The following is a 12,362-nucleotide window of genomic DNA, read 5'->3' on the forward strand; positions in this document are numbered from 1 at the left end:
CAATTACTATCAAAATGAATACATACTTTTCAACCTTGTCTCTTGAAACAAACACGCGTTGCTCAAGTTATTAGATCTGTTGACACCAATCCGCCCACGTTTCGCGCGAATTATCGCATTTTTGTCAACGTATGCTAAATATCGGAAATTGGGAACATTTTACCCACGTACCTCAATTTTCAGTTTTTCTGAGTTCCACAGCATATTTTTCTTGGCCATTCTTGGACGATATCCACTGTGCTCCTACCACAGCTAATCTTTATTCCGTATTGTGACCAATTTAGGTTCATTGCCTCACAAAAAATTCCATGCTAGGAAAATGTAAAGCACCACAAAGGGATACTTAACAAATTTAAATTCATTGATGGTTAGAAGTGAGAACGAAACTTCAGGCGCACCTTTTTGTGTCATATAGTGCCCTACACAACCTAGATCACCAGGTATCAATGAAGAAACTGCTGATATGGATTGGTTTGCTGGCGTTTTCGCTATTGCTCCGAAAAGGTAGCCAATGTCCCAGGAATGAACTGATGCGTTAATGGCGAAATGTGATCAGAGGACACTGGCCGATGGAATCTATTAACGGAGAATGTGTATGTTATGTGTTAATAATGATGATGAACACTAGAACCTATGAATTAATTACACAAGTAAGATTTGCTAAAAATGTAGTGTGTAGGTTTTTCAGGTGCTATATTCCGTATCATACCAAGGATCCACGTGTGCTAAACAAAGATCTTTCAGCTATACAAACTCGAGCAATTCATTAAAAATCTCATTTCAAGCCAACAACATTAACAAAGTTCACGAATCACGTATCCTTTAAACGATCTTAGCCTTGATATGAATATGGTCAACGAACCATTAAATTCGAACGTAAAACATGTAAATTCCTTATTATTATGAATCAATTAACAGTTTTTTTTTGTACTCCGAACGCAACATAACTCCGTAACAAGAAAAACAGGATGTATTCATGCAACATAATATGATCGTAGCGTTAGAAAAGTCCCGGAGTTATGCCGAATGTGATGCATAAATCGACAACACGAAACGGCCGGTAAGAAATCTGTAAAAATAACCTTAGCTATGCTAATTGCACTGGATGAAGAGCTCTCACGAATAGGAACTGCCCCAATTTTGCCCCGCAGTAGTCATGCTTTCCGGTTTGAATGGTGCGACAGTCGTCCAATAAAAACGAGGTTTCGACTTAAGTCAAATTTCAGATTGCCATGTCTATTGACTCTGTTAATCCCTGAACATAAGACGGGCTGCGTGTTTACGACAAATTTGTATCCGTCTTAATTAAATCCGTCCACAAAAATTCTAAAATTATTAAGCCGGAACCAAACCGGTTACATTCCGCAATACCATAATAATTAAGATTTAGAATAATGTGGATTTTACATAAAAATTAGCTCACCGAAATGTCAGACTTAATGTGTTTACTATATTGTTATCGAATTAAGAAAACTAGTCTTTCCTAGATACATCATAAGATACATAAAATAAATACATAAATAAGATTAAGAAAACTAGTCTTTCCTAGATACATCAGTGTTTCTGATCGAAAATGGAAAAGATATTATTTTGTTTAAGACGTTTATGATATGGCTTTTTAGATGTAAAGTTCTAGAGGCGATACAGTTTCAAAGAATAATTGCAGTTTCTAATTTTTTGCGCAAAATAGGTGGAAATCTCTCTCGTTCGTTCTCCTGGCTTCTTGTAATGAAATTGGTACTAATGTTGTTTCTTGTACGCATTGTTCCGACCCAGTCGACGGGGTAACGCAAAGCCACTGTCGCCCGATCGAAATTATGATTATAGAACTGACCCATAGACACAGCTCAATGGATTTCTCGCCGGGTCTTCTCAATGGGTCGCAATTCCGATCCGGTCATAGATTCTGCGAAGCACTGTCCTTGCTGGGGCTGGTGTTGGCAAATTCTCTCTGAATGACTATAAGACTATAGGCTTTCAGAAAGGCTGAAAACAAAGTGGCACATGCCCAGTCTTGAACCTGCGGCCTATTGCACAACAAGTTCGCTTGATTGCGCTGCGTTACAACAGCTTTAAATCGAGAAGTATTATAAGAACTCGAAACTGAATCTAAGGTCGGACTGAATCTAAGTCAAAGCTAACATAATTTTTAATCATTAACAATCATAATTATCATATTCCATGGTCACTAGCAGACAGATAAGTCCGTGGAAAAAATATATTTTCTAATTATTCTAATCTAATTTATATAAAGTTACAAAATGACCGACATTCACCCCGTTTCCTAAGGTCGACGTAAGCGCACGTGGATTACTTTAGCGTTGACAGGTTGACGAGTTTGTAGCACACCAAGACAGCTCAGTATTGACGTTCGAATAGAAATACCACAAGCGCAACTTATAACTAATGACAAGATTTGCGTTTCAGAGGGAAAAGCAAACTTCATAACATCGGAGGATATTGTCGAGCATTTTTACGGTAAATGTACAATTGAGCTGACGATCTGTCCGATGGTAATTACAGGAGACCATGATTTCGCATGACTGCTTCGTGACAGAAATAAACCGGGTATAGTACTTGGTGTGGGCTTAAAATACGCCATACCATCAGTATATGCTGGTCGAGGTTCGTAGTATGCTGGTATACTACTCAGAGAGTGCCGCGGTCCAGTCTTCGGGGAACCCTTGGTTGCTTTTGACGACACCCACAGGTAGAGATGGAGTGGTGCAATTTTCGGCTAACGAAGGCTACATCTGTGTATTTTGTTTGACAAATCGCAAACAAAATATGATTCAAACAAACTTAATGAAGCTAATAAAAACGTTATTGATACGGGCCACTTCCAACACAATAGTTCTTAGTCGATGTTCTGTATTCAGCAGTAGATGGTAAACAATTTGCTGTTAGAAAGAGATTGGAAGAGAATCTTCAGTTACAAATGGCGACTTGCCAGTGCCCTTGACATTGTCTTCCTGCTAGGCTTGAGACCTGGTGAATTACCTCGCAAGAAACTTGACAACAACATATTAAATTAGAAAGGTTAAAAACCTCAACTTAATTTTATCTTGTATCTGCGGCCTCCACTCCTATTGCTACAGCTTAATGTCGCTCGCCGATAATTCTGGGTTCAATGTGAACATTAATGATTTCCTTTTAAATGACCAGCGTGGGTCATTGAAAAGAATTGAAAATGAAAATTGCGTTTATTTTTGAGCGGTCACGAAATGTATCGAACTTCATTTTATCTATGGAGCTAATAAGACGTCCGACCACCAGCAAAATCATCTCAAGATCTTAAATCACGAATGGAGGCATCAATCGTAAGCCCGTATAGAATTCTGCAAAATTAAAATTAGACCTTAACTTCGTGTGCGTACGGTTCAATTCGGAATGTGTTCGAGTAGCCAACGAATTATTGGAAATTAAGGCTTTAACCTCATATGACATTAAGAACTACGCTAATAGCACACAACCAGACAAGCTATGAACCCGAATACCCTTCTATATAACATAAAAAAAAAACACAAACAAGTTTTGTTTATCACTAAAGAGACAAGCGATCTTAAAACCGCACGTAACATTACTATTATTACCTTTACTTAACTGTTTTCCGCTTAAATGTGATATTTAATTTGTGCACTCGCTCGGTAAATCTGTATCAGAGTTCAAGGTTCGCTTTGACCGGAACCTAACCGACAGAGCTATAATAGTTCAGGAGGCTGTTGACTTCATATTACAGTATTTGTTTATTTATTGCATAGATGAATGGAGGAGCTCCACAGCTCACCTAGTGATAATGATGTTAATTTTTTTTTTTTATATTATTGCCCTTATTGTAAGCAGACGAGCATACGGCCCGCTTGATGGTGAGTGGTTACCGTCGCCCATGGACTTCAGCAATGTCAGGGGCAGAGCCAAGCCGCTGCCTACCGCTTAATACTCTCCACAAGCCTCGTTTGAAGAAGGACATGTCATAGCGCTCGGGAAACACCGGTGAGGGGAGCTCATTCTATAAGAGCACTCCCCATGATTCCTCAGAGCGCTCCCCATGATTCTTCAGAGTACTCCCCATTTACCGGAACCCAGATATATATAACGTAAACGCCGCCACCCACCTTGAGATATGAGTTCTAAGGTCTCAGTATAGTTACCAGGGTTGCCCCACCCTTCGAACCGAAACGCATTACTGCTTCACGGCTGAAATAGGCTGAATTTGTTTTAGAACATTTTTTTGTGTTACATTCTGTATGTTTTGTGTATGATATTACAGATATGCGTTCTTATAGTTATTGCACGATGCAAACTAACCTTCGATTTCATTTATCGAGGTCAATGTACGTTACCGCCATTCAGAGCATTTATCCATGGTACCTCAGATATTTAATAAAATTGGTGAACACTACGATCTTTATGAGTTTTATTACATTTTTGCATAAAGTCGATTTATTCGATTTTTTAGACAATAAAATAAGTGAATAAAAAACAATTAATCTAACTCACATTTGGGCCAAGAAATTGTAATGGCATAGCCGAACCGCTAACATGTGCTCTCCTCTTCAGCCTCGTAGCAATAGCGATAAATCGAAAAGAACTATTTTTTATTGCTACATATTATGGGTTTACGGTCTGCTTGGTCGTAAATAGTCATGGTCACTCACGAATATAATAGGAGCACAGCCAAGCCGCTGTCTACTGATGAGGGTACTTCCCAAGCCTCGTTTGGAGAAGGAACTATCAACCTCGAGAAACCGTGGACTGTAGTTCATTTCAAAACCATGGCAAAGAAGGTTTCTGGATACGCACTATGGATGAACGTATTGGTTCCGGCTAGTTTCTATTCCACTCCAAATTAAGGAACCATCTCAAGCCGTTTCCCACGGAACAATGGTACAAAATACTCCTCAAGTTACAGCCCATGAGCTCACCTACTCGCTCTGTGATGCTGGCATAGCCTCTTAAGGCTACCTTAGGTAAGAAAAAAATACAAAGAGAGTTGAGGTTTCTGTGTAGACTTAAAGCTTCCAAGCTATCTATATCTATTCTGGTGCTCTCTAAGTAAATTCGCAAGGAATTGTCTTTAATGTGTTACCAATAAGATATATGCGGTATCGTATTTGTGTGGCCATGTATAATATATTCGTACAGATAAGATAAGAAATGAAAATGATTATCTGTAGAGTAAGAAATGGATTCGAAAATTTCAACATTAAATCTTGAAATGTATCACATCATCTGAAAATCAATAGATTAAGTAAACACTTTGGTTGGATTCTGAGCCTTGATCTTAAATATGTCGACCTTGTATTGAAGTTACAACATTCGACGTCAAAATTCCAGCTTGCTTGAAGATTCTATGCTAATTTACTGCTTAATATATGTTATTAAAATGACATCTTGCCCAATATATTACTGCGATGTATTTTATTAGTCTGTTGGCTCTGGACAGGTTTTTTTTTTGGAGTAAAATATATCACATTTGATATTTCCTTGTATGTCGAGCACTCATTTACCGGTTCAATTAGGGTGTGGGCATTGTGACGCAGTAGTTCTAGTTGACATTTTGTTCCTTATACATTTATTGGAAGGCGGATTCGATGTTTTTTTTTCTTTCAATTACATCCTTTACGGTTCTACATGGATAGACGGTTCATCTGACGGTTCATGATTTACTTGTACAGTAACGGGAGCTCTGACATGAGATCGGTCTCAAAATATTACGGCAACACCGTGCTCAGACAGGATCAGTATCACAGGAGATACTTCATTCATTACAGAACACGTTTAATAGACAAACCTTTGTGTCATCTCAAATAATGATTTGTATTATTTGTTTTACGGTAGGCAGTGGCTTGGTTCTGCCCCTGCCATTGCTGGAGTCCATGGGCGACGGTAACCAGTCACTATCAGGTGGGCCGTATGCTTAAAATATTTGGGTAACAAATAAGAGTTCCTAATATTTAAACTAAAATACAAGATCCTGAGGTAAAAAGCATAAACTAACATTAGGGACAGGAATCACCATCTAACCTAGTTAGATTAGATGGTGCGTCGTGGTAGGCAGCGGCTTGGCTCTGACCATGGCATAGCTGAAGTCAAAAAAAAAAAAAAAAAACGGGCTAATCTCGGCCATAACTGTCCTTAAAATTGGAATATCCGGCTGATTCGCGGCTGAAGTGAACAGGACGGTGACCCACAATATGCACATGCGTCCATAAACGGTTATTAGAACTAACACAGTAATGTTTGCATAAACTAGCTCTTGGACTAAGTCGGGATCAATTCACGTCACGGCTGATCGACTCGCTTGCCTTTCCATTTGTAATAAACACGATATTATACTCAGTTTTTGTTGATTTGTTTAATCAGCTATTAATAGTGTATGCTTTGAAGTACACATTTGGAATTTTGACCGAAGAAATTGTTGATATAAAAATTGGAAAATTTTCACAATGGCTTCTAGGAGCAGAGTACTTGATACACGTGTAGGCCTGCAGTACTGATAGCGTCAGCTATAAACAAATATGAGGTTGAAGTCTCAATGATATTGGAATAGCCTTAACTGGAATAGCCATAACTAACCTTAACTAGTAGGTGAGCTCACGGGGCTCGAACCTGACAACGTTGCTACCACGTACCCTAGCAAGAGCCGTGCTTCGCAGAATCTACCACCGGATCGGAAGCGCGACCCACTGAGAAGATCCGGCGAGAAACTCACTGGGCTGTGTCTAAGGGTTAATTTACTCGTCGAGCCCTTCGTCGCAAGCGACAGGTTCGACGAGAACGATGACCGGTGCTTGAGGTACCTAAAAGCACCGTTAGTGGATCGGGAGGATCTGAAATGACGTGTTTGGGGCGACGTCGACTGCTTTCCATTCTGTCCACAGGATCGGGAATGTAGTTACCGGCGGCCACGATGAGAGGGTTCTCGTGTCGTGCCGCTTTATCGAAGTGGAAGGCCTATCGCCACACTATAACTTTCATGGTGAATATTGCTAGCGCGGTTCAGGTTTGAGCTAGCAATATAATAGTTTGATCTTGCACTTCTACTCGTGAAATAACACTCCGACCGGCTCATTGGTAACTATGTCACCGGGACACGCGAAACAGCGTAAATTACAAAACGGATGATTTGACAAATCGCTTAGACCGATGATCTTTGCATTACCTCGTATTAACCTATGTGACTCATCATATTATCCGCACGCTAAGTTATCGCATTCATTTTTTTTTTTTACATTACTGGCATAGGAGAAATAGGCCTTTAACCGCAACAGAACTATTACCTATAGAATTTGCTAACTGTAATTCAACTTGAGCTCCTATTATTTAAAAATAGTCCTGTACACACGAAGCTGTGTAGTTTTTATTTTTATTGCTTAGAATTGCTTAAGTGGTTACTGGAGCCCATAGACATCTACAACATAAATGCGCCACCCACCTTGAGATATAAGTTCTAAAGTCTCAGTATAGTTACAACGGCTGCCCCACTCTTCAAACCGAAACGCATTACTGCTTCATGGCAGAGATAGGCGAGGTGGTGGTACCTACCCGTGCCGACTCACAAGAGGTCCTACCACCAGTAATTACGCAAATTATAATTTTGCGGGTTTTATTTTTATTACACGATCTTATTCCTTCACCGTGGAAGTCAATCGTGAACGTTTGCTAAGTACGTATTTCATTAGAAAAATTGGTACCCGCCTGCGGGATTCGAACACCGTTGCATACGCTAGATACGAATGCACCGAACGTCTTATCCTTTAGGCCACGACGACTTCAAAAGAGAGTAGTGCTAATTTAGTTAGATTAATTTGAATTAATCAAGAATTTCGGGGTAGAGAGAATATCATAGATACTCTTTTCATACATAATGCACTGGACGAGAAAAGAGCTGACGGTTTATTAGACTCACGGGAGCCCATGGACATTACCGTCTTACAAGGCATATGGTCGAAGATTTATTAGTATTGAATCACAACTATTCTACCCTTTAAATTAGTGAACAAACAAAGGAAAATTGTGGTCTGAGCTTACAATTCGCCCTAACTCCAATAATTACGCAAGTTTACAAAACGAGTTGGTCATGTTATTTCTTCAGCGTGGAAGTCATTGGTGAGCATGTGATAAGTAACTATCTCCTTAGAAATGTTGGTACCAACTTGCGGGATTTGAACAGATGGTCAGAACGCTTGATGTTAGATCTTAAGATCACAACAGCTTCGAAAATTCCTATGCCACTTTGATATTAAGTATTAATGATAGGATATATCTTTAACAACAATAGCGAACTATCAATTCATGAGACAGCATGTTATACGTTTTTTTATTGCCCTTGTAGGCAGACGAGCATACGGCCCACCTGATGGTGACTGGTTACCGTCGCTCATGGACGTCAGCAATGCCAGGAGCAGAGCCAAGCCGCTGCCTACCGATTAATACTCTCCACAAGCCTCGTTTGAAGAAGGACTGTGTAGCAACTATAGTAAGAGTGATCTGTACTGTACTATGAAATACTATGTACAGTACAATACAATGGAGGTTTTGACCTCATGTCCCAAGATATGCATTCTTTTTGCGATGTCTATGTGCCACAGAAGGCCGGTACACGTGAGTTCGATGAAAACATTAACATGTTCCAACTCAAAAACCATTCGGTGGGGTAATTTTCAGTCGTTAATGTTGTGCAAAGTTTTTCCGATTAAACATCTATTATATTCTTTGGTGTTGTTTGTATATTTTGCAAAAATCAAGGTCGGAATTTATAGAGTTGAACTGAATGCGGTGGCGTAACGAATCCTCATTCTGCTTTTTAATTTGTTGTTGAATAATTCAAAGTGTCCATTTTAACTTGCGTTAACAAACTTCATCTATATATTAATACGTGAAGCAAACACTTTGTATCCCTTTTTACGAAAATTGCGCGGACGGAGGAGTATGAAAGTTTCCACACTTATAGAGAATATAGAGAAGAAGTGTACAATGCTAATATTTTCTTAAAATAATGCATAAAAGATACATTAAATCAATAAAGAAAACATTACACACCCTACATACCACGTATTTGACGCACACACGCATGCATACTATTTATTGTCAAACTTTTGTTCTTGACGTCTGTTGTCAAATTGAGAATAGATTAAATATTGTTTGTCTTTATTAATATTTTTTTATAGAGTAGCCTTGGCGAAATTTGTGATTATAGAAGTATAAAATACAATCATAATAGTGTACAAACTTACAATTCCAATTAATTATAGTCGAATTTCGACTACTGCGGGACCTCTAGTATTAATAACGGCGCCGAAATTAGTGTTTGACGTGAAATCATAGAGTAATCATTTTAAAGCCAAACTTCGTACAGAGCGTACGGACGTTTCTATCAATGAACATTTCTTTTTTTCGATTTAACAAATAATTGGAGGAGTGAAAGATTATATTTAAACGACATTTTCCCAACTATTAGCCATTTAAAGCCATACATAGAGCCGTTTAAAGTTTAAAATTTGGAAAAAAAAAAACATGACAAAAAAACTTCTTCAGCTATTTGAACGGAGTAAACTTAATTGAAGTTCAATTGAAAACATCTAATTTTCGATACTAACATCAAATAAAACGGAACTTTAATTACAAAGATTAATGTCGCGTGTTAAGCGAAATGTCACTTAAACCAAATACCCTTTCACCCTTCGATACAGTTTTTTTTTTATTGCTTAGATGGGTGGACGAGCTCACAGCCCACCTGGTGTTAAGTGGTTACTGGAGCCCATAGACATCTACATCGTAAATGCGCCACCCACCTTGAGATATAAGTTCTAACATCTCAGTATAGCTACAACGGCTGCCCCATCCTTCAAACCGAAACGCATTACTGCTTCACGGCAGAGATAGGCTGGGTGGTGGTACCTACCCGTGCGGACTCACAAGAGTTCCTACCACCAGTAAGAGTTATTTGTAAGAAACCAGTTATCTTCTGAACGTTTCTAAGCGCTCCGAACTGTCTGTATTAAGTCAGAAGTATTTGGCCTTTCTTATTAGATAAACGACAGTTATTTTCAAACGCTAAACTATGAAGAAATTTTACTGTGCTCAAATATCATCACTGGCATCGTAAAGGAATGTGACAGAGAAAAAAAAGAATTTATTAACCTACTTAAAAAAAAGGAATAGGTTCTGAATTTGACTAGGTTTTTATGTGTTTTTCCTCTCAGCGTTTTTCTAGGTGACCCGATTTTTATTTTATTTTCGTTTGAGGACTGGTGCTTCCGATGTGATATCAGAACATTAGATTTTGAGATATCCTTAATAATGCATTATTTAATTAACTTCGACTATATTGATGATGTCCACATTTGGTATTGGTGAAGATTGTTTTCGTGGTGAAGACGTGATGATGACGATAAAAATGGAGTATTTTATTTCAAACATAATTTTCAGAGACACGCATTTCACTACTGAGTTAACACAGAGTAAGTATGTACCTTTTTGGGCTCATAAAGACTTGCATCCAGGGCCGTAAAACAATCTAAAAAAAATATTGAACCTTTTTATTTTGACGCCTGACTTAAGTGTTAATGCTTCGAACATCGCATCTAGCAATTATAGTAATAATAACTAAATTACGCGCCACGCACTAATTATCCTGAACAATTTAATAACTTTATTACCCAATCGTACTGTTTCCTTTAATATCCGATGATTTATTATCGACTTATGTTATGGCTGTATAGGTTGCGAATCTGTTGCAACATTATAACTATACATAACTGTGGAATAGACAATACTAATCAAGGATTATAAAAATTAGAATATTTAAAGAGGCCATTTAGTAATCGATCGTTTAATCATTTTTCCGAATTAAATAACTAGTAGAATTATTAAGAAGTAAAATGAATTGCACGAATAATTTTCTTGGCAAATTAATTTGATTAATACTCGATCGTAAAAAAAGCGAATAAATTAACTAATATAATATCTACGGGACCATTGTATATGTCAATATTTTTAAGTTAATCCATAGATAATAAAATGTTTCTTCACACCAATCGCCACAATTTGAATGATGGAGTATCTGTGGGCTGTGATTTCAGATTTATGTGATTACCGATCTTTTTCTTTAGGGTTTTTTGTGACAAAAAATTGTATGAAAGTTTTCATTCAATTACATTCACAGAATATATATTTAAGTTAACTCGGAGAAACTACGCATTTATGATAGGTCTGTACTTAATTTCGTTAGAGTGATATTCATTATTCAATATAGAAAACTGCATAGTCGGAAGACACGATATATGATATACACAGACGCGAGAAAAATTATGTGTTAGCATCTATGGCATATATGTCGTTTCGATCGGTGAAGCTTTAATCCAGTTAAGAAACACATTCGTGATTCTTTCAAACAAATCGATTGATTTTGAACAAAGAATATTTAAAATTGGAAAAATAAGTCTATAAATATCTGCTCACGGTGAAATCTATTTAAAAATTTTCATTCTAGTACTCAACAATTTCAAATGACGTATTCCCAATTTATGTACAGAATTTATTAGACGACTTGAATTGGAAATGTTAATCCAGTATTTTTTTGTAAAACGTAGCTATTTTTAATTTTTATTGCTCGTTACTTCAAAGATCAAGTGTACTAATTATATTTAGAGCGTCATTTAAGTAAATCATTAGACATTTGTTACTATATACTCTTTATACATTATATGATGTACTACGCTAAAAAGATTATTAATTAAAATTGAAAAGTACTTTCCCGTTCGAAATACATAATAATTTGCATATTGATTAAATATTGTCACGGTTATCAAAATGTTCTTAGAAATGTGACAGAGAGAAGAAAAGCTTGAAGAAAAATTCTACTGAGCAGAAACAATTTCAAATTTCTTATGCTATAGCATATAAAATAGCATATAAAATTTATAAATTTTATTATCGTTTAAGTCTATAAGATTTTGTTGCCTTTTTCATTTATCATATTTTTTAGACATTATGAGTTCGTAGATTATTAAAAGATATTCTTTAAAAAAAAACGAGATAAAGAAAACGTAAAAAAATTCGCGGGAGATTTAATTAGGATGACGGGTCCCATGCATCCTCGCAATTCGCATTAAAAGAACAAAGACGTTAACGTTTTTCAAAATTAACTTGTAATTATTTATTAGTAAGTTGGGAATTCTATTTTTTATACGACCAAAATAACGTTTATATGAAGATAAAACACAATGCCAATATTAAATAAGTAATAAATAATTTTTTGTTGGATCACATTCACCCTTTAAGATTTTCGTTTTCTCTATACAAATTTAATTTTGTTTGGAAGGACTACATTGAAAACTCAAAAATCATTCGTTTGT

At 37.0% G+C, this 12,362-nt stretch overlaps 1 protein-coding gene across 1 annotated transcript in view; it reads right to left on the reverse strand.

Annotated features, from left to right (window-relative positions):
- The window catches only part of Ance-3 (angiotensin-converting enzyme Ance-3), a 190,592-nt gene that overhangs the window by 45,447 nt on the left and 132,783 nt on the right, over positions 1-12,362 (reverse strand). The window lies entirely within an intron of this gene.

The sequence above is a fragment of the Bombyx mandarina genome, chromosome 09, assembly GCF_030267445.1.
Source record: "Bombyx mandarina strain Sakado chromosome 09, ASM3026744v2".
In the NCBI taxonomy this organism is placed as follows: Eukaryota; Metazoa; Arthropoda; class Insecta; order Lepidoptera; family Bombycidae; genus Bombyx; species Bombyx mandarina.